Below are 27,450 nucleotides of genomic sequence, written 5' to 3' on the forward strand. Positions count from 1 at the left end.
CCACTGCCAGGGACCAGATTCTTTGCTGCTAAGGAACCCCACAGTCTTCACCAGTAAGAGCCCCAGCTTCTGGAGCCACCAGGAGCTCAAACTGCCACATCTCTCCAGAGCTGCAGATATTGTATGCCCTCCCTAACTGCCACCACAGTGCACCACCTCTCAGCTGACACTGCTAAGTACCTTTAGTACCACCACATATCCCTGGACTTGGAAGCCCCAAATCCAATTGCCCACGTGCCCGCATATGCTTCTGGAACCAGGTGTTACCATGCCCCACCTCCCAGAACTGGTACCCATACATGCTCCTAAATCCAGCACTCACTGGACCTGGGTGCCTCCTGGATGGGTGGCACTGCACACCCCATCCTAGATGGCAGCCTCATGCCCACCCACAGATAAAACTCCTTCTCTACTGAATCCGGTATGTAAAGGCTATGAGGAAGTCACTGCTTCTTCTAGTGAGCAGACACCAATGCAAGGCTACAAAGAACACAAAAAGTTGGGAAGAAAGACAACCCAGAAGGAAGACAATAAAATTTCACTAACAAACTCCTGAATGTGGAAATCTATGAATTGCCTGACAAATAATTCAAAAATAATTATTTTAAAGAAGTTTAGTGAGCTTCCAAAGAATACAGACAACTCACTGAAACCTGAAAAATAATACACAAAGTTCAACATAAAGATAGAAATCATAAAAAAAAAAAATATTTTCTGATAAGCGCTCTCTTTCTGACTTGAAGATAGTCACCTTCTTGTTATGTCTTAACATGGCCCTTCTTCTGTGTATGTGCTGAGAGAAAAAGAAACTCTCCCATGCCTCCACCTCCTCTTATAAAAAACATCAGTCTTATAGATTAGGGCCCTACCCTTATGACCTCCTTAATATTAATGACCTCCTTAAAGGCCCTCTTTCCAAATAGAGTCAGACAGGAGGTTAAAACTTTAACGTACAAATTTTAGGGGAACATAATTTCATGCCATAACATCTTCCCCCCAACCCTCCCACCACCAACATATTCATATACTTCTCACATGCAGAATACATTCACTGTGAACCAATAGCTCCAAAAAGTCTTCATACAACCCGGCATCAATACTAACTCAAAACATCATCTACATCTCCTCTAAATCATGTATGGGTAAGACTTAAATTGTGCTTTACCCTGAGACACAATACCTCTCCAACTGTGAACTCATGAAACCAGACATATTAGGTACTTCCAAAACACAGTGCTGGGACAAGCACAGGATAGACATCCTCATTGCAAATAAGAGAAATAGGAAATTAAAAAGGGGGGATGTGTCTCAAGAAAGCCCATAACCCAGCAAGACAAATTCCAGTAGATTTTTTTTCCCCAATAGATCTTAAGACTTGAGAATAATCATCTTTGGCTCAGTGGTTTGTCTTCCAGGCCCACTGGGGTGGCAGTCTCACCAGCATGGCTTTGAGACAGTGGCCCCACCTCACCTCATCTGTGCAGCACAGCCTGGCTACTGACACCAAGGAAGTGGGCCCACCCTATGAAACTAAGAAGAAAGAAGCCTTGTACACATGGGCTTGTGGATGTGAGTGGCAGCCTTGATTATCTCTGAAATGTCTTTATATACGTCATTTTCTCCCTTTCCTACAGGATATGGCATGCTCACAGCTGGATAACTCTATTGTTCCATGTGTGAAACCCCTGAAGTCTAAAAGCCTTCCTTTATTTCAACTGATCTCTGTCCCTTTCCATGCAAACTAGTAGCATCTGTATTGGTGTAATCGCATCTTTATTTCTGGCTTCTGCTGAGATTGTTGATTAAAATTATGTGGCTCAGTCAGTTAGGCATCCGACTGGCTCAGGTCATGATCTCACATTTTGTGGGTTCAAGCCCCGCGTCAGGCTCTTTGCTGACAGCTCAGAGCCTGGAGCCTGCTTTGGATTCTGTGTCTCCCTCTCTCTCTGCTTTTACCCCACTCATACTCTGTCTCTCTCTGTCCCTCAAAAATAAAGAAACGTTAAAAAAAATTTTTTTTAATTATGCACAACCTCTTTAGGAGGTGATTGCCCAGGCACACTGGACAGTGATGTTCTCTCCAGAACATACTTTCTCATTTTTTGCCACATGCATAGACTGAGAATTTTCCAAATCTTCAATTCTGGTTACGTTTTACTTAGCAGTTCTTTCCATTTCTTGCTCTCCTCTCACACTTTACTATAAGCATTAAAGAGAAACCAGGCGATAAGTTCAGCAATTTGCTTACAAACCTTTTCAACTAAATATTTATCACTCATAGGGCTAAAGACAAAGGAATTGTACCCAAGCACTGTACTTGAGTTCAAATTATGTTAATAATTCTGAAATCACAGTACACATATAATGGAAATGAACACTTAAGAAAATGAATGGCAATAGTGGGAGCCAGGTTTCTCATGGCTGGAGTAGGAGGAGGCAATGGGAGAAGACTATATTGATTCACATGGTAATGAATTGAAGTTCTCAACATCAATATGAATTCATGGTTAGCTCGCTATAGATACACATTCTTACATATAACAATATTTATGAACATGTCTCCTTAAAAAGAAACAACAGGTCTAAAATGGAGTCACTTTTGCTAAGCCCCACCAAGACTTAATACCTAACCTAACTTCACTTTCAGCCTTTCTCAATAATAGAATTTTAAAACAATTAGTCTGGAATTTCTTGACCAGTACTAGTGAGGAAATCTACATGATAAAACCCCCTGCCTTTCCTTAAAGGAAGGTAACTCCCTGAAATAATCCACTCTTTTAACTTCCTTGTCCTATCCTCCTGCCTATAAACCTTTCCTTTTGTGCAACTCCTCTGAGCTCCTTCTATTTGCTAGATAGGATGCTGCTCAATTCATCAATTGCTGAATAAAACCAATTAGATCCTCAAACTTACTCAGTTGATTTTTTTTTTAATAGTATACACACAGGTTAGTATATGCATACATATTCTGCCCTGTCAGCTAAGAGGACCTAAAAGAAATGACATCTCACTAGTAATAAGCAAATCTAGTATCCACATCTTGATTTCTGATACTATTTTCAAATAAAGAAAATTCAAAGAAAATTTCTCCTTGGAGAAATGGCTGATTTTAAGACTGGGGCAGAAAATACACTGGGTGAGCCTTTAAGCAACTGGTAAGTAAAATTGTATTGGATTATAACCCAAAGTATAAAATAAATATCCATAAGTCCATATAGGTATAAATGATTGGCTACGTAAATGGGTGGAAACAGACAAATCACCGTGCAGGGTAATTAAAAATAATTTATATAGGTACTTTACCAGATGCTTCACTCTCAAGAAGGGGAGGAAAATTATCCACTCTTGACATGTGTGCTTGACATGTGTGCCTTCCTTCCAAAGGCTGCAGTCTGAAAAGAGTAGAAAAGAATAACTTTACATTGGAGAAGCCTAACAAGCACTACTTCAGCCAGATGATCAAAGTTGACATCAATCGTGATAAGTCATGTGAGTATGAGTTATCCTTGATAAGATATGATGAGAATCGTACTTGATCTGTTGTCTTCCTCACAAAAGCCTCAATACCAGTCTAGTAGTAAAAGACAAATTCCATCTGAAGAACATTCTGCAAAATATCAGACCAGTACTCCTGACAACTGTCAAGGTCATCAAAAACAAGGCAAGTCACTAAAACTGTCATAGCCAAGAGGAGTCTAAGGGGACATGATGATGAAATGTAATGTGGTATCCTGGATGGGATTCTGGAATAAACAAAAAGTCAGTAAGTAAAAACTAATGAAATCTGAATAAAGTATGGACTTTAGTTAATGATAATGTATCAGTAGTGCTTTTTAATTATGACTAATGATCCAGACTAATATAAAATAATAATAATGTAATTATTATGTTCTTATATTTATATTCAAATATAATATTTAAATAATATAAAATAATAATAATTGAGGAAACAGAGTATGAGGTATGTGGGAACTCTGTAGTATCTTTGAAATGTTTTTGTAACTCTAAAACAATTCCAAAATTTAAAAAGTTCATTTAAAATAATCAATTAAATCCCTTCTCTCAAAATGAAAATATGTCTACCACAGACAGTTCAGTTAAAAAAAAGCAGACTTAAAAAGATATTACAATAAACAATAATGATAGTAATAATTAAAATTTTCCATCAAATCCTTTTCAGATATTTACGAATGACTAAAAATTCCCAGAAATACCTTTGTCAGAGGCTTCCAATTCTGCAGCTGCCTTGCTGCATAAACTCAAACCTCTGTCAAGCTGGATAAGTTTTTACTCTAGATTAACATTTTACTCTAGATTAATTCACTAATGTATCCATCTTTAAGTGACTTTGTGTATCTCATTATCTAATTGTAAGGTTTAGGACATTTTAAAAATTTATGCTCTAAGATCATCCATAGTGTGCTATAATTCACTACTTATCATTATAAATGGTGAAAATAAAAACCTGTGTGGCTTGAATTGGTGCCCATCCTCCTTTGTCATAGGAGTCATGTCTGTCTTGTTAACACATCTGTACACACATCTGTGCACCTCTTGTAAATTTTGGTTAGTACTTTGAATGTTAGCCACATGGAATGTTAACTCCACAATGAATAAGAGATCCCTAACTCCATCAGGTCAAAATTCAATGTCCCTCCAAATGCTAAATTTTTGCTAGGTGGAGGTAGACCTCCCAGTAGGGCATAAAGCACTAAGTCATTTATAAAGCCACATGGTCACTTAAATCTTTTGGGAGACAGAGTAGGAAGATGAATAAATAAATTAAACATAAAAATTTCAATACTAGGCCTCCCCGAGACTGGAATAACTTGAAGACATAAAAATTTTTCTTACTCAAATTTTTACTTTTAGAATTCCAGTTTTCTCAGAAAACTATAATTTGATGAAAACGTGTTATTTGGTGACATAGCTATACATAGCATTTCATCAAATAGCAAAAGTAATCATAAATAGAAGTATAAAATTATGAAGAGATAACAATTTTATTTTTGTGATTACCACAAAAAGCAAAGATTATGCACAACATGTGTACAGTATAACAAACAGAATGGAGCATACTCAACTATAGTAATAATTTAGAAATGATATAAAGATGAACATGAACTTAATAATTACATACATTAAGATGACAATTTAAAAAACGGGCTTACATATACTTATGAGGGGCTTTTCTCATAATGCTTAGAGATGATTGATCAGCCTTCTCATTTGGGAAGGGGAAGAAGATAATTCAAAAGTGAGATAACCTATCCTCCATAGAGTCAAAGATCACAATTATGAACAAACCAGAGGGTTTTTTTCGTAGGGAACAATTAGCACAGCTCTCTGAGACTTAGTCTTCACATTCAGGAATTTTAAGAATTGTTGCAATATTCAACAATTAAACAAAAAGCTTATCTTGTGCTCAAACAATTGTTTGATTTGACAGTTTTTATTTTATTTCTGTTACTCTAAACTGGTTGTATATAAATTCATGAAAGCTAAATTTCTCAATTATGTCAAAACCATTTGGCATTATATTAGGCAATTCCTTGAGTGTTAATTTCTGCCTTTCTCAGACATTCCTTCTCCAGGTGCTGCCCTGACTGTTTTTCAACTAAGGCCAGTTAGATGAGCCATGCATAGAAGGCTTAGCTCCACTGGCTGGTGGGGTCTTGGTTAATTTTTGTTGCACTTAAACCAGTTTAAACTACCAAGGGTTAGTGCCTCATTTTTCACTAAACCTCAGGGTTTCTGTTAAACCCTTTCTTCTTATGCTCAGGATTCAACTTTTGTTGTTGTTTTCTGATCTGTACTCCGATCTCCACCATTGGGATTTGATTGGTATCTCTTTCATAAGTAAATTAGAAAGCTTTATCCTGCACGTAAGAGATGCTTCCTCAGACTTGTACTACACATAATAACCTGTAAGAACTTGGTTATGCAGTACGTTAAAACTGCTGTGACCAGTAGAGAAGAAAACTATGGTACTAACTTAGTTTGTCTCCTAAAATAGCAGTCTGCAATCCAAGTCTTAAATGGCGTGGATGGGTCAGGTTTGGAGTATATCAGTGTCAACATCTGAAAGTCTGGCAAGGTGGGAAGAAAACTGGGAGTGGCCTGATTTAAAAGAGAAGAGCAAAAGAAGCAATGCTATTTGAGTCATGGCAGTGTAGCTCTACCTTATTTGAAGCAAAACCCTAGCGAGTAATAGGGATTAGAGCTACTTTGCACTTTGTTCAGAGGTGTTCCTTTGACTTCAATACCATTCTGAGACTGGACTGCATGGTTCATGACTTTAGAAGTATTGTAGTTGTTTATTTGACAGTCAAACTTTATTTTCCCAAATAAATTATCCTTATTTGATTCTTCAGCAATGCTACTTTAGTTCACATGGCAGACAGTAAATGGTAAAGACACTTTCTGTGCACCAAAAGTTATGTTCTTTCCATAATATAGAGTTCTTGCCAGGATGCAGTGGCTAGGATAGGCACTACAGTCTCCAACCAATCTTGTGTCCAGATGTGTCCATGTGACCTATTCTTAATTAGGATAATGTCATTTTACACCCGAGACTTGCCGTAAAATTCATTATACATAGCAGCCTGTGGGAACCAGACTAGGTTCACAACGGAAGAATAGAGAGGCATTTAAGCTGAACTCTCCACAACATACTCTAGGTTACCAATGAAAACAGGCCACAATAAAAATCTCTTCCAGGAAATTATTCAAGATACTCTCTCACATTTGATTCCCAAATCAGTAACTGAAATCATTTTCATAGCATCAGCCTCCTAGTTCCATCTTGTTAGATCTAGTTACTCTGTGGCTATTCACTCCTACTGGCTTCTTTGGTACCCCAAGATAGCATTCTCCTTTTAGGACTCAGATATTTCCCTGTTCTGAATTCTCTGTCCTATGAAAGAATGAAACCAGTATCTGTATCTTTTTCTAAGAACAGAGTAAATGTGGAGGACAGAGAATTTAAAAGCTTTGATACAAGAAAATGATATTCTAGAATATACTGGCATTACTCCCAGAGAAAAAGATCAGCATAATTTTACAAGTTAACAATTGGAATCTAGGCTTTTGAAGAAATTAGTAATTAACATCAGAAAGCCACTTCCTTTCCTAGATTGGAGAAACAAAGGGATGAGTTTGTTTATCAGATACCAAAGTGTAGGGTCAAATGACAGTAGCTGTAACCACAGCAGGCCCAAACAGAGGGAGCAGGAAACAATGAGGAGATACAGCCACTGCTAGAGAAGCTCCTCTAGGTAGGGAAGGAAGAAAAAAATAGCCTAGTTGGTTCTTCCTTAGTTGCCCTCCAATCTCCATCAGTACTTCCCATTGGCCAAATCCAGGAGGAAGGCATCTGCTAGCATGGAGATCACTTAGTTTCCCTTCAAGTCTTTCTACTTAATAAGCTGGAGTCATTTAACACAAGAGATTGCAGTTCTCTTTAAACCATCAAAATAATAAAATTAGTCTGTTCATATAAAGGACTAGCTGCCTGTATTGGAAAGATATCAAATTATTTTTAGTTTGAATATCAGAAATTATTGGGTAAACAGATATACAGTGAGAGTAATTGAGGAGTAGACTTCAAGGTGTCTAGAAGTTCTTTTGTTTTATTCTAAAAATTTCATGGAGGAAAAAATTATATTTTTCTTTCCTAAAGTACAGTAAGAAATAGTACTTATGCAGCACTTATAAATGCATTCTTTAAAATTTTTCTTAAGTTACTGTACCTCATCTAAAACTAGCTATGTGACATTTAAATTGTATTTATTCTGATGAAAAGATTTGCAATAATTTAGTTAAAGAGGATCATTATTATGTAGAAAAAACAATAATCTTACTGAATTTCATTTAAAGTGATCTTTCAATAATCCGCTTAGTTCTGAGAGGTGAGGACACAACTCTGTAAGCAGACCCTAATGAGTAGAGCCCTTAGGCAATTGGTAGAAAAGAGGAAACCACTGCCCTCTAAAATTCCACCTCAAATGCCAGTCTTAAGGAATAGAGATAGAGTTGCAACATACAAGAGGTCACAGTTGAAAAAAGAAAATCACAGAACATAAAGGAAACAAGCCACCATGTATAAGAGTCAGCAGAAAATTATAAACAAACCTAAAACCACAAAGACATCTGATATTGTTATGTTTCGATACTGAATACAAAATAAGTGTGTTTACTATGTGAGAAGCAAGTTTAAAAAAACTGAAATCATTAGAAGAAAGAAAATTAGATATTGAATCTACACTCCATCTTAACCTAGAAGCTTTGACGTTATCGGTTGAAAGCTTAGAAATAATTCCATCTACACTGCAGAAAACTCAAAAAGTTCAGAACTAATAATATCAGGAAATAAAGTCACAGAGAAACAAAGAGATGGAAAATAATAAGAGATTATGAGACACAGAGAATCATAGTAGAAGGTCCAATCAACCTTTAAGTGGAATTTTAAAAGAACACATTGGAAACAATGTAAAAGGATAAATATGGAAGAAATAATGCTAAAAAATTATTATTAAAAAATCTTCATATAGAGGTATAAAATCCCAAGCAGGATAAGAAAAATCTAAATCTTGATACACTGTTCTGCAGCCATATAAAATATAAAAAATAAAATATTAAAACCATTGAGAGGAAAAGTTACATTACCTACAGGGAAACAGCAGTTAGATCAAAACTGATTCCTCAACATCAGCAAAACAATCAGAGAACAAATAAATCCACATATCAACAATCATAACAGACATAGGTACGATGACTTTCCAGTTAAAAGACTGGATATAAGTTAAATAAATAAGCAAACAAATAAATTCAGCTATGTGTTTATAAAAAATATGTACAACATAAGAACACAGGTAGTTTGAAATTAAAACTACAATTGAAAATAGTTGATATACCTATATTACTGTATTAGGGTTCTCCATAGAAACAGAACCAATAGGATATATAGAGAAGTAGATAGATATATGAAATCCATTATAGGAATGATTTGTGCAGTTATGGAGGTCAAGAAGTCCTACAATCTGCTGTCTGCAAGCCAGAGAACCAGGAAAACTCGTAGCATAATTCAGTCTGAGTACAAAGGCCTGAGAAGCAGGAGTAGATGGGTTTCCCAGCTCAAGAAGAAAGAGTAAGAATTTATCTTTCCTTTGCCATTTGGTTCCATTCTAGCTTCCCATGGATTGAATGATGCCCATTTACATTGGTGAGGGTAGAACTTGTTACTGGTCTATTGAATCAAATGCTAATCTCTTCCAGAAACACCCATACAGACATAGCCAGAAATAGAGAAACACTCATACAGACATAGCCAGAAATAATGTTTTAGCAGCTATCTGAACCTCCTTTATCCTAGTCTAGTTGATATATAAAGTTAACCATCATAATTACTATTAAAACACTCACAAAGATATAAGAGAAAATAGACATTAATATTGAAAGCAGTGCCAAAGAATGAGTCACTGTAACAGAATTTTCAGTGCATCAGGCAAAAATAAAAAGAAAGAAAGAAAAATTAAAGTCATATGTACCTAATAACCTAGATTCAAAAACTGAAAAATCAACCAATCCATTGTCATATTTGTACATTTTACCATCCTCATTCTTGACATATACAGATATAGAACTCTGTACACAACAACTATGGATTCCCACAGTATCTTCAAATTTATTTTTGAAACATTTATAAAAACCAAGCAGATATGAGAATAACAACAGCAACAAAAAAGGCTTAAAATTTTTCAAATAACATATATAATATAAAACATGGGGGGAGAGGATTCTTATAATCTGTATGTTATAATCTATACAATACAAATCATGTGAGAGAGTGGTAGAAATATAACTTTGTAAAAGTACTTTGAAAGTAATTTGACCAATTTGAAGATAAACATGTTTCATGATCCAACAATTCCCCTCCTAGGTATACTTTTATTTATATGTAGCAGAAAACTTGTATAGAAATGTTTATAGTATTATCTGTAATATCAAGAAAACTAGAAAGAACCCAAATATCAATTGGCAAATGAATGGAGTGCAGTATAGTTACGCAATGGGATACTATATATCAGTGAAATAAATAACTCATAATCATAAAAATCCAAATGTATGAATATCAGAAACATGTTGAGTGAATAAAGAAATATCAGAAAAATACATAGAGTATGACAAAGTTCATAAGAAGCAAAATAAAGCATTAAATTCTTTTAGGAGATACATATATGGAATAGAGATAGAAAAGGTTAAAATAATAAATATAAATTCCAGGTAAGAAATTTCTGGACTGGGGTTCACGGGGGTTGTGATATAGGAAGTAAGTACAAGGACCTAGATCAGTATGGTGAATGCTCTATTTCTTAAGTTGAGTGTTGGTTTTTCTAGGGTTTGTTTAATTATTAATCTTTACATTCCATACTTGTCAAACATAAACTTTTATATACAAAATATTTCATAATTTTGACCAGAATGCAATATATGCAACTGCCACTTAGCACATAAAAAGATGTTTAATATCATTAGTCCTCAAGGAAATGCCAGCCCAAACCACAATGGGATACCACTTCACAACTATTTAGATGGCTATGATTAAAAAAAGAAAGAAAGAAAAGAGAAAAAAAAGGAAAGAAAGGAAGGGGAAAGAGCTAGTGTTGGTGAGGATGTGGAGACATTGGTACTTTCATGTATAGCTGGTGGGAATGTAAAATGTTGCAGTCCCTATGGAAAATAGTTTGGCAGTTCCTTAAAAAGTTAAACATAGAATTACCATATAATTTAGCAATTTTACTCCTAGGTATAGGTATACCTAAAAGAATTGAAAGCAGAGATTCAAACATAAAGTTGTATACCAATGTTCATGGCAGCTTTATTTACAATAGCCCAAAGGTGGAAACAACCTAAGTGTTCATGAACAGAAGTATGAAGAAACAAAATGTGATATATACAATGGGATATTATTCAGTCAAGTCATAAAAAGGAATAAACTTCCAATATATGTTATAACATAGATGAACTTGGAAACATGCTAAGTGAAATAAGCCAGAAAGAAGGACAAACATTACATGGATTCAACTTATATGAGTACCTAGAATAGGCAAATTCACAGAGACAGAAAGTAAATAAGTAAACAGGAACTAAGGGAAGGAGGAAATGGGGCATTATTGTTTAATGGGTACAGAGTTTCTGGGTTAATGAAAAAGTTGTCGACGTGGATGGCACTTATGGTTGCACAACATAGTAAATGTACTAAACACCACTGAATTGTACACTTAAAATTAGTTTAAATGGTAAATTTTAGGGGCGCCTGGGTGGCTCAGTTGGTTGAGTGTCCGACTTCAGCTCGGGTCATGATCTCACAGTCTGTGAGTTCGAGCCCCGCGTTGGGCTCTGTGCTGACAGCTCAGAGCCCGGGGCCTGTTTCAGATTCTGTGTCTCCCTCTCTCTCTGACCCTCCCCCACTCATGCTCTGTCTCTCTCTGTCTCAAAAATAAATAAACGTTAAAAAAATTAAAAATAAATAAATAAATGGTAAATTTTATGTTATATATATTTAAACACAATGAAAGATTCTTCATAAAAAAAAAGAATTATTCAGATCCAAAATATTGACAAGGAACAATCTCTCAGACATATTAAGTTAAAAAAAAGCAACATGTGGAATGGTGTATATAGACAATTGTACCACTCTTAGAGAAAAAATTGGGAGCTTCCTACACACATCTGCACATACATGCACACAAAGATATGTATACAGAGAGATTTTCTGGAAAGACACCCAAGAAACTGATAACTATGGTTTTCTATGAAGTGAGAGATAGGGTGGAAGAGTGCTTTACATTAGATTTTTAATTTACTTACCACATATGCATCATCCTATTAAAAATAAAATAGATTTGAAAATAGAGACTTTTAGTCAATAGAATAGTAGGTATTTTGGAAAAATTAAACTTTTAGAAATGCACATTGATTAGATAGGTAAAAACCAGAGTTACAATACTATTTGACTGATTATTTTACTATTGTAAACATGTGACAGTTGGCATCTAAACAAAAACTCTGTCATTGGAAAGGAAATTGAGAAATGTCGTAAATATTGATTTAATAGGTATAAAGGATAAAGAATAAATGAAAATACAGAGATAAATTTCGGGGTCTGGTTGACTAAGAAATTGACAATCCCTTAATTATGATGAATAAATAATAAAGAAAATTCTCTGCATGTATAGATTCATTCCTCAAACATTTATCAAGCACCTATGTTGTGCTTCCAGACATCGGGCCAGCACTGGAACACAGAGTTGAGCAAACACATCTCCTACTATGGAGACACAGTTTTGTAGGGAAGACAAATGTGACTAGAAAATTACAGTGTAATAAAATAAATGCTGTGATGTCTTACCAATCGATGTAGAGAGAACACAGAGTAAGGGGGAATGATAAGAGCTTTCAAAGAGGGGTTACAATCTGAACACCAATCTGAGGGAGGATTTAGAACCACCCTAGACAAGGACAGAACTATCAAGTGTACGAAATGGGTTTGGCATTTTTCAGAAGTGATGAGAACTTCACGGGTCTGGAGAGCAGAGTGTCATGTGGATAAGAGTGTAGGGAAGTGTTAAGTCTCCCAGATCCCCAAAACCAACACATGCAAAATGATAGTCCATGAGTTATCCACAAAAACCTGCTGCTCTTGCTGACTCAATAATTTGGTTTTAGGCATCACAGTCCTAAGCATATTCACTTGTGATTTATAGTTTTGATTATTTTGTATTCTATGCCTTGCCAGCTTCCTCCCTAAGTTATATATATATATACATTTTCTTCCCTGAGGCCTTAAAGTCCTATTTGTTAAGTTTGGGGAAAGGAGGAGGTGATGAGTAAGAATAATCATGATTCTGTCTTTATGCTTCCAAGCAGGCGGAGGAAAAGGGAGGTTTTAGAGAAGATGGTGGGGACTTTTCAAAAATACATCCTTGAAGACCTCAGTCTTTCATAAGTTCTTATTAAGAGCTGTTGGGGGTGCTTGTCCAGGCACCCAACTACAGTGGTGAGAATGTCTGTGGAGTTCTCAGTCTGCTACCTCAGTGACAAGGCTGCAAAATGACATTACTCAAGTAATGAAATCAATACTCAGGTGAGGCATCAGTAAGTGATTGAGAGAATTAACAGAGACATAGGAAAATACACTCGGTAGATGATCGCTTTGTGCAGCAAAAGTATTTTATTGTATCTGGCATGAAAATGTTAATTTCCACAATTCTCAGCCTTCTTTTTTCCCCTCTCACCCTCTTCTTTTCTTTCTCTGTAGGGCAAACAGCCTGCACTGACACACAATAGAAATCAGCAAACATATTTATGACAAAGACCTAGTTGTTATAAGTACTGTCTTATGGGTGATAACAATAAAAATAATATTGATAATGGATAATATTTGAGAATGTCCGGTGTTCTAAGTGTTTATTATAGTTTGGTTTGGTCTTGCTTCACTACAAACCTTCAAGGTAGGTATCATTGTTACACCTATTTTTAGAGATGAGAAAACTGAGACATGAAAAGGTTGAATAAATCGCCCATGGTCACACAGCTAATAATGACAGAGCTGGGATTTGAACTAGAACAGTCTGGCTCCTGAACTGTTAAATGCGACACTATGAAACTCTTGAGTGACATCTGTTACTCTGAGCTAGCAAAGGAAACATGGGTATAGCCTCAAGAACCTTATTACAGAGAATTGTAACTGGTAAACAAATTTGTAGCGATGGGATCATACAGAGTCTATTACAATGGCCAAGATATTTATCTCCTAGATTGACCATTGAGATACTAGCTTTCAATATTCTTTCATAACTTTATAAATTAATTGCCTATACACATAAAATCTCTGAAGTTAAGACTTTTTTATGAGGATCTTGGATATGCTACATTTTTATAATTAGAATTGAAATATACTAAGTATTTTTATAAAGAAACAGAAAATAAAATTTGGAAACAAATAATTCCCATGTTTTTGCTTACAAGACTCTATAAGTTATATTATGTCTTATCAAACCATAATACCAAAAAACCATAGAAACCAAAATTGAAAAATCTTAGCTCTCCTTTTGCTTATCCTTTCTGCAATTGCTGTCATTATTTTTGGTTAATGGTCGAAAGGCAGCAGTAATCTCAGACTTTTAAATTTGTGGAAATCTGGGAAATAACTGCATACATTTACAAATGATACATTTTAATCATTTTACACTTTTCTTCTCAGTATTTTTTTCTTTTCAAAAGGCCTTTATCCCTTTATGTTCGCTTGTTAGACACGAAGGTCTTTCAGTGTTTCAAAAATGCCACATGTCATGACGACATTTTATAAATGGCACATTTGCTCCCGTGACTGCATTTAGCAAAATACCCTCTTAGTACAGTTCATGATTCTCACCAACACTGACTGAGAAAGGGATGCTGTCATCAAAAGGTATTCATTATATTTCAAGAAGGCAATATTAAGTCAAAGGAAGGAGACCCATTTCATGACAATTTACACAAAGGAGAATGTCCTTGGAGATGGATGGCAGAGATTTGTAAAATGTATGCTATAATTAAAATTGTAACCACGGGTTCATGATTTTCTACAGATACCACAAGCTACATTAATTGACTAGGTGGAATTTCAAATTAGCAAAGTACTATAATCAAGATGAGGAGGGTTGTAATTAAATGTGCTTGCTGGTAAGGGTCACCAAGTGAGACAAAAGTAGATTCTATTGGCTGCTGCTGTCCTTCAAATGATTTAGAGCAAAATTATGATGTAGCAACTTAAGCTAAAATATTGTCTTTAGTGATTTATTAGCTCAGAATCATAAAGGCATAAGGTGTGATGAACATAGGTAAGTGTGTAACATATGAAATTTAAACCACTCTTAAAAGGAGAAACACAGTGGAGAATTTTTTATATATGTAAACACATAAAATCTAACACATAATTCCCTATATATGATATATATTTTATAAAATATGTTTGTCATTAGTATACATATTTATATTAAAATATATATAGTATTAAAAGAAAATTTTTGTTCTATATATACTTAAATCCTAACCCACTGCTCCATTGGGAATATCGATGAATGAAAAATGTCAGTGTTCATGAGGATAAGTACTCTTCCTTCTGTCACTTCATTTGTTTTTTTTGTTTTTTTTTTTCTTCCCTTTTAGTAAGAGGAGAGTATGTTGGAGAAAAGCCAAAATGTTCAGAGCTATTCTCACTATTTAATAGCTTTAAAGCTCCAAGTTTCAAGCAAATCTTTTCAAGAGCCCTCGGCTGAACTCATAATAGATGTTGATTCAAAGGAAGTGACAAAAGCTTGCCTAGTTGCCAAAAGTGTTTTTGTGGAAAACACGAAGAAGGCAAAGGAGGTGGAGAGTAAAATAGTATTCTCTATTCCAAGGCTAAATACAGGTAACCTTTGAACAGCATGGGGGTTAGAGGCACCACGCCCCTTCCCCAGTAAAAAACCCACGTATAATTTTTGACTCTCCAAAAACTTAAAAACTAATACCCTACTGTTAACTTGAAGTCTCACCAATAGCATAAACAGTCAATTAACACATATTTTGTGTGTTAGATGTATCATACACTGTGTTCTTACAATAAAGTAAGCTAGAGAAAAGAAAATGTTATTAAGAAAAGTGTAAGGAAGAGAAAATACATTTAGAGTACTGGACTATATTTATCAAAAATATCTGCATATAAGTGGACTTTCACGATTCAAACCCACGTTGTTGGGTGAACTGTAGTCACAATTTTAAGTCCAAGAGAAAAGACTTATGAAATGTTTTTCTTTTTTATAGCTTCCTCCTTTCCTCAAAACAACTTAAATGCATTTTAAATGTTGTCTTCGTCTTAATTCAGCACTTTTTGCAATTCCTTTATATTTTCTGCCTCTCTCACCTACTAGAAAGTAAATTGCAAGAAGGTTTGGATGATCTTACCTTGCTCACTGTGGAACTGGATGTAGATAGCAAGTGCTTGTATTAGAAGACTGTTCCCCTTCATGTCTGTTCAGCCTCACCTGTATTCCAGCCACAGGGGTCAATCAGCTTTCCCATCTGCAATTTGACAAGGCCTCACATTGGCCAGTACCACACACCCTCCTGACTCAGGACTTCCCTGCACCAAGAATGCAGCTGGAGGCACTGGCCCCCATCTTGGAGGAAACTCTTGGATGAATTAGAAGAACTCTCACAAGAGGGAGGACTTGAGGTCTGCAAGGAGTGGACCTTACCCAAAACTTTTCTGTACCACTTTTTATCCATTCAGTTCTATCTCTTGTTCCAGCCCCTGTTCCATTCAAGAACCAAAATGATGAAGGTTTAACTTGCCAGTACTCACCTAGATCAGTACTACATATTTTGCCATTCCTACATGAAGGCCCTTCTAATGCTACAGTATGACTTCCCCAGGTGAACCCACTCAACCTAGCAGAAGCTACTGATGCACAAGCCAGAAGTGTGAGTTATTTAAATTTTTTTTAATTTATAAATTTTTATTTATTTTTGAGAGAGAGACAGAATGAGTGGGGGAGAGGGCAGAGAGAGAGAGGGAGACACAGAAGTAGGCTCCAAAGTAGGCTCCAGGCTGTGAGTGGTCAGCACAGAGCCCAGTGTGGGGCTCGAACTCACGAGCTGTGAGATCATGACCTGAGCTGAAATCGGATGCTTAACTGACTGAGCCACCCAGGCACCCCAGAAGTGTGAGTTATTTAAACCTGTGGGGTAACCGCTGGCCAATGGAAGGCAGAATTCCATAGATAAATGTGTCTTCCTTTCATCCCTGGAGTGTAGAGTCCTGAGAAATATACATAAGTTTCCTCAAATTATCCCAGAGGGTTAAGCATTGGTTACCAGCAATGAGAGCCACCTTGATAATGCTCTCTTATTTTACTCCACTGATTCCTCATTTCTGCCTTCTAGCTGGGCTCACTTCTAAATAAATTACTGAATGCATACTTTCATCTCAGATTCTGACTTGGGGCCAACCCAGGTTAGGAAAGAGATCAACATATATTCTTTGAATGAACAAACAAGTAAATATTGGTAATTCTGCACCTTCCCTATTCAGTTCTTTTTCTTTTCTTTTCTTTTCTTTTTTTTTTTTTTTTTTTTTTTTTACTTTCTCTTCTCAACCTTAAATGTTGGTACTATCCAGACTTTGAACTTTCATTCTCTTTCCTTTTATGCAAATAAAATTCCCCTGAGCAGTCCCAATACACATCAAGGCTATGGCTAATCTCCATTCTGACAATTAGCTCTTGCCAGGTTCAGAAACTCCAGAACTGTGCGTGTGTCAGTGTGCACATCAGCATATAGTGAATGCTGTAACTCTGTAGAGTATTCCCTACTGTTTTTCCACTTGAATACCCCATAACCATTTTAAACTCAATATATCCAAAGAAGAAATCATTGTCTTTCTCCTAAAATCTACCCCTTTTCTGGGTTTCCATCCACTCAAACCCACAAGTCAGAAGTTGGAATCTTTTTTTGATTCTGATCTATCACTACCATAACCAATTAGATACAAAATCCTATATACTAAGATATTTAAGAAGTCCATTCTATCTCTTAAATATAATGTAAATTTCTCCCCAATTAACATTTCACTACTTCCTTAAATTGAATGCTTATACTGCTACAACAACATCATAACCAGTTTCTCCAATTTCATTCTCACACCTGTATTTTGAAGATGGAGCGATTTTCCTAAAATTCTTGTAATTTCCTTGTTTTAACTTCTTAGCAGTATCTCATGGCCTTTACCTTAAAGGTGAAATTTCTTAACAAAGGTCCTTTATCATATAGGTCTTCCCTATTTCTCTCATTCTTTATCTTGTCCCTACACATACATTTTGTATCAATCATACAGAGCTCCCGAACAAGCCATGTTCTTTTCTACCTCTGTGTCTTTATACATCAGGGGTGCTTTTTCTAGAACAGCTTTTTTTTCTCTTGTCCACCCATCTGATTATCTGTCATCATTCAAAAAGCAACTCCAGTCTTACTTCCTCTTAAAAATAAAATAAAATCTTTAAAAATAAAATCTTTCACCAATTTACCTCACATCTTCTCAATACCAAGGCTTAATTAAATATTATTCCTTTAAAAATTTGTTTATTTATTTATTTTGAGAGAGAGAGAGAGAGAGAGACAGTGCAAGTGGGCAAGGGCAGAGAGATTGGGAGAGAAAAAGACTCCCAAGCGGGCTCCTCACTGCCAGCACAGAGCCCAATGCAGGACTCAAACTCATGAAGCTGCGAGGTCATGACCTGAGTGGAAACCAAGAGTTGGATGCTTAACCAACTGAGCCACCCAGGCACCTCTGGACATAACTCCTTATCACACTATTTTTTTAGTTCTTTACTATTCAATGTCTTCTTCTCTGATAGCATTATTTTAAGTATATTAGTTATTGATTTTCTTAATTTTCTTTTACACAATATGCATCTTTAGGTTAGGAACTTAACAACTTTATATTTTTGAGATACATTGGAGTGTCTGAATATAACTCCTCAATTAATGTTGCCAAATAATATAATCAATATCAATAGAGATTATTCATTGTGTAATAACATTTTCAAAAGTATACTCTAAGAAAGGCATTATTTCCCACCATTTTTTGGAAAAGAAAAATGAAATTTAGAGAAAGTGAGAGACTCCTTCAAGTACACAGCTAGGCAATATGAAAATAGCAAAATTTTGCAAACCTTTGTCCCTATCATTATAAGGCCCATATCCTTACTCTATGCCACATCATCCTCCAAGGCCCAAATCAATTGTGTATGGAGAAGAAAGAGTCAGTATTATGAGAGGTAACTGAAGAAAAAAGAAAATCCAAGTCAAGCTACCACAAATAACTTTTTATTTCTACTCATATTTTTGTTGTTACTTTCCTGCTAGTTTATATTATTTAGACAAGAAAATAGATTCCTACTTCTTTTAACAAGCCACCTTAAGAGCAGAATCTTCTACTGACAAAACCAAAAATTCATCAAGTCCTACTTTGCTTTAGTTATTTTCTTCCAAATTTTGGATGATCAATAAATGACTTGACTTGAAAAGCAACTATTTCCTTTTCATATCCACTATTCTTCATATTTGACAAATCAAAAAGAAATGAATCAAACAATTTGTTAAACATCAAAGAAAACAGGATCTTATACAAATAAAAACAAAGACACATTTTTAACATTAGAATAGATCTTCTTTGTCAAACTGGTTAATGTAAGAAGAATAGCTATTTTTTTCCTATTATTTTATTTTAGAGCAAGAGTTTTGTTTTAGGCCAAAAGTGCTATTTGTTTTTGACACTCTTTTGTCTCCTCTTGTTTTCCAGATATATAGACATTTAAAGCCCTTTGTCAGGCAATGCAAACAGTGGAGACATTCACCAAAACAAAATGAAAAGGAATAATGTGACATTTATTTCCCTACTCTATAGATTTGCTTAGAATTATACTGTGGGAAAAAATTCTTAACATATATATTATTCTAGATGAAGATATGAATTCTGAAATGTTTAAGGATGAAGTGTACTGATAAAGTGAATTGCCTTGAAAGCATAAAAAATTATTTGATATATTTATGGAGGATGAATAAGATGACTGGGTATTTAATAAATAATTATAGCAAACTGAATAATCCTTTCAGTTTTTTTCTGTATTTTGGATAAAATTTATTTAAAAATGTGAAAAAAATCAATGGAAAAATATAATTGATCCCTTGCACAATCTCTGGACTTAAAGTCAGTTTTCAGAGCCAGAACTCATTGGCTGAAAGAAAATTCTGGGATTCTGTGAGAAAATATCATATTTAAAAACAACTTTTTTTTTAACGTTTATTTTTGAGAGAGAGTGAAAGCAGGGGAAAGGAAGGCAGGGAGGGAGACACAGAATCCAAAGCAGGCTCCAGGCTCTGAGCTGTCAGCACAGAGCCTGATGTGGAGCTAGAACCCACAAACTGTGAGATCATGACCTGAGCCCAAGTCAGACACCCAACCAACTGAGCCACCCAGGCACCCCAGGAAACATCATATTAAACTACGACAAGTATGTTCACTACTAATTTCCCTATCCTTCTCTAAATGGAACTACAGCCATTTTCTTCATTAACCACCTATTGGTAGAAGAGAATTTCTCCAAATGTTGAAAGTTAGGTATATATCGATATATTGTCATTGATGTTTGGAGGTCTAGGTTGCCATCTTCATCTCTCTAATAGAATATGTAAAGATGTTATCTAGGTAATAAATGTTCTCTTAGAGTAGGTTCACCTCACAGTTGTGGTCACACCCAATAGTTATTTCTCATTCTCTAACTGTGTAATTGTATTAGACATAGCTGGTAATTGGTAGAAGCCCCATATTAGTTCCTTGAACTGTGGTATAAGAGAAATAATAAGGAAAAGACCAAGTGGAAGCTACTGAAACTGCCCCTTTACCTCTGGCCAAGATAGTAAATATGATAAATCACGAGCAATAACATATTATCAAATGAATCAAAGAGATTAGTGCCACACTAAAGGCATAAACTATGATGGGGTATTGGTATTCATCATATTCAACTCAATTCAAAAGTCTGGCCCCTACAAAAATTAAATAAATACAGAAAACTAGCTGACTAGGAGCCCACATTTCAGCTTCTGTGTCAGATATGGCATCTATGCTAGAGCAAATTAACACAGCTCCAGTATGTATTATGTAGCCACTGATCTGCTGAATGCCTTCTTGTCCATCCTTACCAGTAAGGAGGATCAGAAACAGTTTATACTTATATAAGATAGACAACAGTATGCATGTATTATGTTACCCTTAAATTTTCCTGTTCTTCTCCGAAGTATAATCCAGAGTGACTTGAGCCGTATCAACATTCCACAGCTACTGTATCTATGACATTATGTTAATTTGGTTAAAATGTAAATTGGCAGCTTAGGTAAGATAAATGTGCTCCAAAGGTTGAATAGCACAACCTACAAAGACTCAAGGTCATGCCTCATCAGTGAAGTTTTCAATCATCCAGTAGTCTGTGACATGCTGTGTTATTCCTCCAAGGTAAAGGAGGAATTTTTGTAAGTATTTTTTAAATGTTTATTTATTTATTTGGGGGGGGGGGAAGGGGAAAGGTGGAGAGGGAGAGAGAGAGAGAGAGAGAGAGAGAGAGAGAGAGAGAGAATCCAAAGTAGGCCCCACACTGTCAGAGCACAACACACAGCACTGGGCTTGAACTAACAAACCATGAGATCATGACCTGAACAGAAATCAAGAGTCAGATGCTTAACTGACTGAGTTACCCAGGTGCCCCAGGAGGAATTTTTTTGTATCTCAGATTTTCCAGCACAAAGAGAGACATATAATATCTGGTTTACATTTTCAGATTTTGAAAATAGCAGCTTCTGAAAACAGAGGAACAGTACTCTGACCTATTTATTGAATGACAAAGAAGCCTAGCTTCAACTGGAGCCCAGAAGAGGTAAGATCCCTCAGTAGTTTCAGGGTGTGATTCAAGTAGGTCTGTCCCTTGAAATAACCAGGATAAGAAAAGAATACATGTGGTGTTTATAGTAAGACCAAGTATCAGAAGATTCTGAGGGTTCTGAAGAAGTTCTATGTTATCTAGAGCACAGAAAGGATAGAGTCTTCAAAAAAAATGGTATTGGAAAAACTGGATAGTTGTAAAATAATGAAATTGGGTCTCTGACCCACACCATAGATAAAAACCAATTCAAAATAAACTAAAGACTTAAAATGTACAACATGAAATCATGAAACTACTATAAGAAACATGAGCAAAAAGCTTCATGACATAGGTCCCAGTCATGGCTTCATGGATGTGACATGAAAAGCACTGTCAAAAAGAGCAAAAGTAGATGAGCTGGACCAACTCAAACTAAAAATATTCTGCTCAGTAAAGGAAACAATTGACAAAATGAAAAAGCAACCTGTAGATTGGGAGAAAATATCTTCAAACTACATATCTGATAAAAGAGTAGTATCTATAATATATAAAGAATTTCTACAACCCAACCCAATTTAAAAATGGGCAAAGGATTTTAATAGACATTTCTTCAAAGAAGACATACAAATGGCCAACAGGTATATGAAAGGATGCTCAACATCACTAATTATCACAGAAATGCAAATCAAAACCACAATGAACTATTACTTCACACCTGTGAGGATGACTATTATAAACACACACACACACACACACACACAATTATTGAGAGGATGTGGAGAAATTGGAACCATTGTACACTGTTGGTAGTCATTCAGGAATTATGGAAAAAACTAGCGATGTTTCTCAAAAAATTAAAAATAGAACTACCAGATGATCCTGCAATCCCACTTTGGAGTATTTGTCCAAAAGAATTGAAATCAGGACCTCAAAGCTATATTAGCATTCATATGTTCATTGCTGCAACATAATAGCCAAGATATGAAAACTTAAATGTCATTCAACAGATGAATGGATAAAAAAATTGTGGTATATACGTACAATGGCATACTATACTACTCAGGCTTTAAAAAAGAAGGAAATTCTGCAATACCTGACAATATTGATGAACCTTAAGGACATTATGCTAAGTGATATAAGTCACAGAAAGACAAATACTGCATAATATCACTTAATATCAAGTATCTAAAATAGTCAAATTCATAGAATCACGAGTAGAATGGTGGCTGTGAGGGGCTGGGAGGGAAGCGGAGGAGAAATTAGTAGTTCTAATCAATGAGCATTACTTTCAGTTAAGCAAGATGAACAAGATCTAGAGATCTACTTTACGACAGTATACTTATAGTCAACAATAATGTATACTGAAAAATTTGTAAAGAGGTTAGATTCATGTTGTGTTTTTATTATAGTAAAATAAAATTAAAAAAAAATATCTGATAGGGGTGCCTGGGTAGCTCAGTCGGTTGAGCATCTGACTTCAGCTCAGGCCATGATCTCTCTGCTTGTGAGTTCGAGCCCTGTGTCGGGCTCTGGGCTGACAGCTCAGAGCCTGGAGCCGGTTTCCAATTCTGTGTCTCCCTCTCTCTCTGCCCCTCTCCTGTTCACGCTCTATCTCTTTCTCTCAAAAATAAACTTTAAAAAATTTTTTAAAAATTATCAGATAAATGGCTGTTAAATGGGTTTAATCCCACATTTGCCTAATTTTAAATTCTATGCCCTTTCCATTAAAAATACTGCTCCCCTGAAAATTATTTTGATTGCAGAAGAGTCTTACCAAAATCTGATCTGCATGGGGATATGTGAATTGTAGAAAATGTTGAAAGAGATAACATGAGTTTGGCCATATATTTATCTCACTATCTTCAACATATGAAAATATATCCAGTGTACAAGAGCTTCGCATTCTCTAGGGAAGATTTATTGTTGTTACTGTTTTGCTTTGTGTTTTAATTTTATGATATAGAAGTATTTTGTCAAGTCTTAACAATTCCTGGACATTTTTTCTTTTAAAACTACCAAATTTCATAATTTTTTATTTGCTATGAAATCATTAAGGCCTATAATTTTGTTTACTCAGCAGGAAGGGGTACCCTAGACAAAGGAAATGCATGCTTTAGTCATTAATCATTACATATTTTACTATAAATGAAGAATTAGGATTCTATGTTAGTCATTGTTGTCTCATAAATTTATTTTATGAATGAGATTTTGAAGGCCTTTTTAATAATTTCTCAACCTATAACACAGAGGACCAGCAACTGAGTGACAGAGGTACCATATAAACCAAACCTCCCTGCAGGTGTTTGCTATGAATTCGTTAACTTTCACTAATTCAAGTTGAATCTTATTTCATTGATGATCCACTTAATTACCTCAATTGATAGGCATATAATTCTTCCCCCCAAAAATCAGTGTTTGGTAACTGGAGGTAATCAAGTATAATTCATGACTCTATTAAAGTGGGAGTGACTAAAATGAGACAAATCAGAAACATTAATCAATAAGGCTAATGTATTTCAGACCACCAACTAAGACTTTCAATATGTATCCAAATCAATGGAAAAGTAGTATAAAGAGTTTTGTTATAAAATTCTTTACTATTGAAATACTGTGATTAGTAAAATCAAAGAAGAAAGAGTGAATGGGACTGAAAAGTCACAGTCTGTTAGCAAACCCACTAAAAAAAATTCAAGTTTAAGGCTTATATTAACTCTTAGTTGATGTGAAAGCACAGATAAAATCATGGGCAGGGTCAGACTCATCAAAATGACTGGTGTTCTGAAATTTCCAGTACCCCAAATGACAGGGAAAATCACAGGACATCTGGAGTGCCACATAATCATTAGCTTTATGATCTTGGTTGTAGCTCTACCTCTCTGAGGGTCCGTTTTTATATCTCTAAATGGGGATAGAGTACTTATCTCTCAGGGATTTTTAAGGATTACAGAAGATCATCCGTATGTCTATTGTGACAGAGTTACATTTCGCCCTAGCACACAGCTAAATTCTATTTTCCAGCCTCCCTACAGTTAGGTAGGGCCAAAGGATTAAATTTGGAGCAATGGGGTGTTGGTGGAAATGATGTGTGCCATTTCCAATAGCAGCTCCTAAAATGTCCTCTACAATCCAAATTCTGTCTCCCATGTGCTGGCTAGACGACCTCAGGACATTAAAGAGAATGGAGTATTTATCACACTTGACCCCTAAATTAATGGACTTCCAGAAGACCCTCATTAGACAATGAAGTGAACGTAAATTAAATATGATTATGATTATGGTTGTACAGAAGTTAGTTAAGACTGACAAATACTACAGAGATGCTGCATTGTTGTTTTTTTCTTTTTCCATTATTAACTAGTCACATAAAGTTAAAGGGAAATCTATCTGACAACACAAATGCCATTTGATCTGGTTTAATTAATTTATCTATTTAACAAGATTAATTGAATCCATATGTGCCCAAAACGGCTCTAGAAATTAGGAATAGAATGGTAAATTCAACATAGTCCACACTCTTATATAGCAAATATTCTATTGAGTGAAACAATAAACAGGCAAATTTACACACACACACACACACACACACATTATATACATAATATGTATTATTTATAAGTTATATGAAGAAAAATATAATTGTATAAGAGAATACAGTATGATAGGGGACTATTTTAACAAGGCATTCTGGGAAGTTTCTTTGGGATATGAACTGAAGTATGAATGTAGAGAATAAACCACTCCAAGAAGAAGAAATTGCAGATGCAAAGGCCTGGATGGAAATATGCTTGGCAAGTTTGAGAAATCTCAGGGAAGTAAAACTAGAGGCCAGAGAGTAAGAGCTAGAGTGGTAGGAAGTGAAGCCACAGACTTATTTATCATTTATATGTATCATAACATGTATATTGATAATATATATAATGCATATATTTATACCATATAATATAGTTATAATATATACAGATAATAATATATACAGATAGATCCATTTGTAATATATATGTCCAATATTCTATATATGGACATACGTATATGTGTGTGTATCCAGATCACGTAACAACAAGGTCATAACAGGGATTTGGGTTTTTTTATTTTTAAGTTTATTTGTTTTGAGAGAGAGAGCACAAACATGGGAGAGACAGAGAGAGAGGGAGAAAGAGAGAAATCCAAGCAGGCTCCACATTGTCAGTCAAGAGCCTAATGCGGGGCTCGAACTCACAAACTGTGAGGTCATGACCTGAGCCGAAACCAAGAATCAGACGCTTAACCAACTGAGCCACTCAGGTAGCCCGGGTTTTTGTGTGAAACCTGATGGAACTATGTAAGAGTTAAGACAGGAGATAATATGGCTTACCATTTTAAAAAGTAACTAGCAACTTTGACTACTGTGCAGAGAACAGACTGTAGAGTGCAAGAGTGGAACCATGAAGAACTGTCAGGAGGCCACTGAGATAATGCACATGAGAAGGGATGCTGCCCGTGAATAGTGTCTTGGTGGTATAGGTGGTGTGAAGTGAAGGGCTTGTAATTCATTGCAAAGGCTTGTAATTCATTGCAGATTGCAGGTGTGTTGAAAAGATGTCAAGTGTGGCTCCAAGGTGCGATGCATGAAACGGAGTCAAAACTGGTGCCATTTGTTGAGAAGGAATATACCATGAAAAAGATGATTTTGGAGTGGTCACAGGGAAGAATCAAGGGTTTGGTACATATTAAGTTTTACCAGTAAAATGTCTATTGTTTACTCTTATACCCCAATTGTCTTAAGAAAATAAAGGAAGTTTGAAAAAATTAGGCTGCTCCAAAGATCTTTCCCCAGTGGCACTATGGGCATCCAGGAGAAGGCCTACTTTCATCACTATAGCAGCTCTGAAGGAGGCCAGGACGTGAGTTCCTGTATTGGATACCTCCGATACCCTACCTCACCTCCTCTCGGCCCAATTTATATTCCAACCTTTGCTTCTGCAACTAGCTTTGTGTACTGTGACCTGATGGTTATCAGCACCTCTCTCATGCCCAGCTGTATTGCTCTGGGTTTCCCTGAGGTTTCAGTGAGGGACTGGTATGAATGGATCTGGATGTATAAAGAAGCTAACACTCCATGGGACAACGCACAAACAAAAAAGGATGAGAACTGGTAGATAAATGTTTCCTCCTTCATCCAGGTGGGAAATTCTAAGGCTCTTTCCAGCAGTTCCCTAGAACTTTGTGGCAGGACCAAACTCCAAGAACCAGTATCAGTAACCTATTTATATGCCTGGCCTTTTTTCTTTCTCTATTGTACTATCTCCAGTCCCTTAGTGGATCTCCCTGGGATCATTTTCCAAATAAACCATCTCATGTGAAAAAAAAAAAAAAAAAAAAAAAGCATATCTTCTGTATGGGATGCTGGAATGAGATCACTCACTCATCACATAAAAGAGGAAGGTCTCAGGATGTAATAATTTGTTTCATTAACTGTCTGCTATTGTGTCTTTTTCAGGAATTGTTGTCAGATACTACCCTAAAAGCTTTGTGGTGGACTGAACTCGAGTGTAACCTCATGGTGCTAACTATGAACAGAATCAAGAGACTCTTATACCTTCCCTCACATCTTCCTGGCAGCCCTGCTTTCATTCCAGCCATTCTGGGGCAACCAGCACAGAGCAGATACAACCTGACAGCGCCTTGACCCAGCTACACCTCCTGCCTCTTGCTTTCTCACTCAGACCTCTCTAAGTAAACCTTGAAGGACTCCATGCAGTAGTGGTCTGAGACTTCAGATGATCAGATCTGCCAGATTCTGTGTAAAATAGAATCAGGAAGAGCTAAATGGTGTCCTGAGGCTCGTTCCTGGTTAATTGAGTAATTGATTTTGAAATGCAATTTGATGTTGGTACACAATAATTTCAGCACCCAGGTGCTTTTTCAGCAACAATTTCAGCTAATCAGAAACTATTTTAGTTAAAACTAA

At 35.8% G+C, this 27,450-nt stretch overlaps 2 long non-coding RNA genes across 2 annotated transcripts in view; one reads left to right on the top strand and one right to left on the bottom strand.

The window, feature by feature from the left end:
• Positions 1–27,450, bottom strand: part of LOC123595365 — a 221,692-nt gene that overhangs the window by 162,701 nt on the left and 31,541 nt on the right. The window contains exon 2 of the long non-coding RNA XR_006711147.1: positions 3,304–3,392. This is a non-coding gene — a long non-coding RNA (uncharacterized LOC123595365). The remainder of the gene's footprint in view (positions 1–3,303; positions 3,393–27,450) is intronic.
• On the top strand, positions 1,371–27,259 carry LOC123595364. The gene is made up of 4 exons (XR_006711146.1): positions 1,371–1,569; positions 3,385–3,489; positions 21,423–21,518; positions 26,980–27,259. It is a non-coding gene; the product is annotated as an uncharacterized LOC123595364 (long non-coding RNA).

The sequence above is a fragment of the Leopardus geoffroyi genome, chromosome B1, assembly GCF_018350155.1.
Source record: "Leopardus geoffroyi isolate Oge1 chromosome B1, O.geoffroyi_Oge1_pat1.0, whole genome shotgun sequence".
Classification (NCBI taxonomy): Eukaryota; Metazoa; Chordata; class Mammalia; order Carnivora; family Felidae; genus Leopardus; species Leopardus geoffroyi.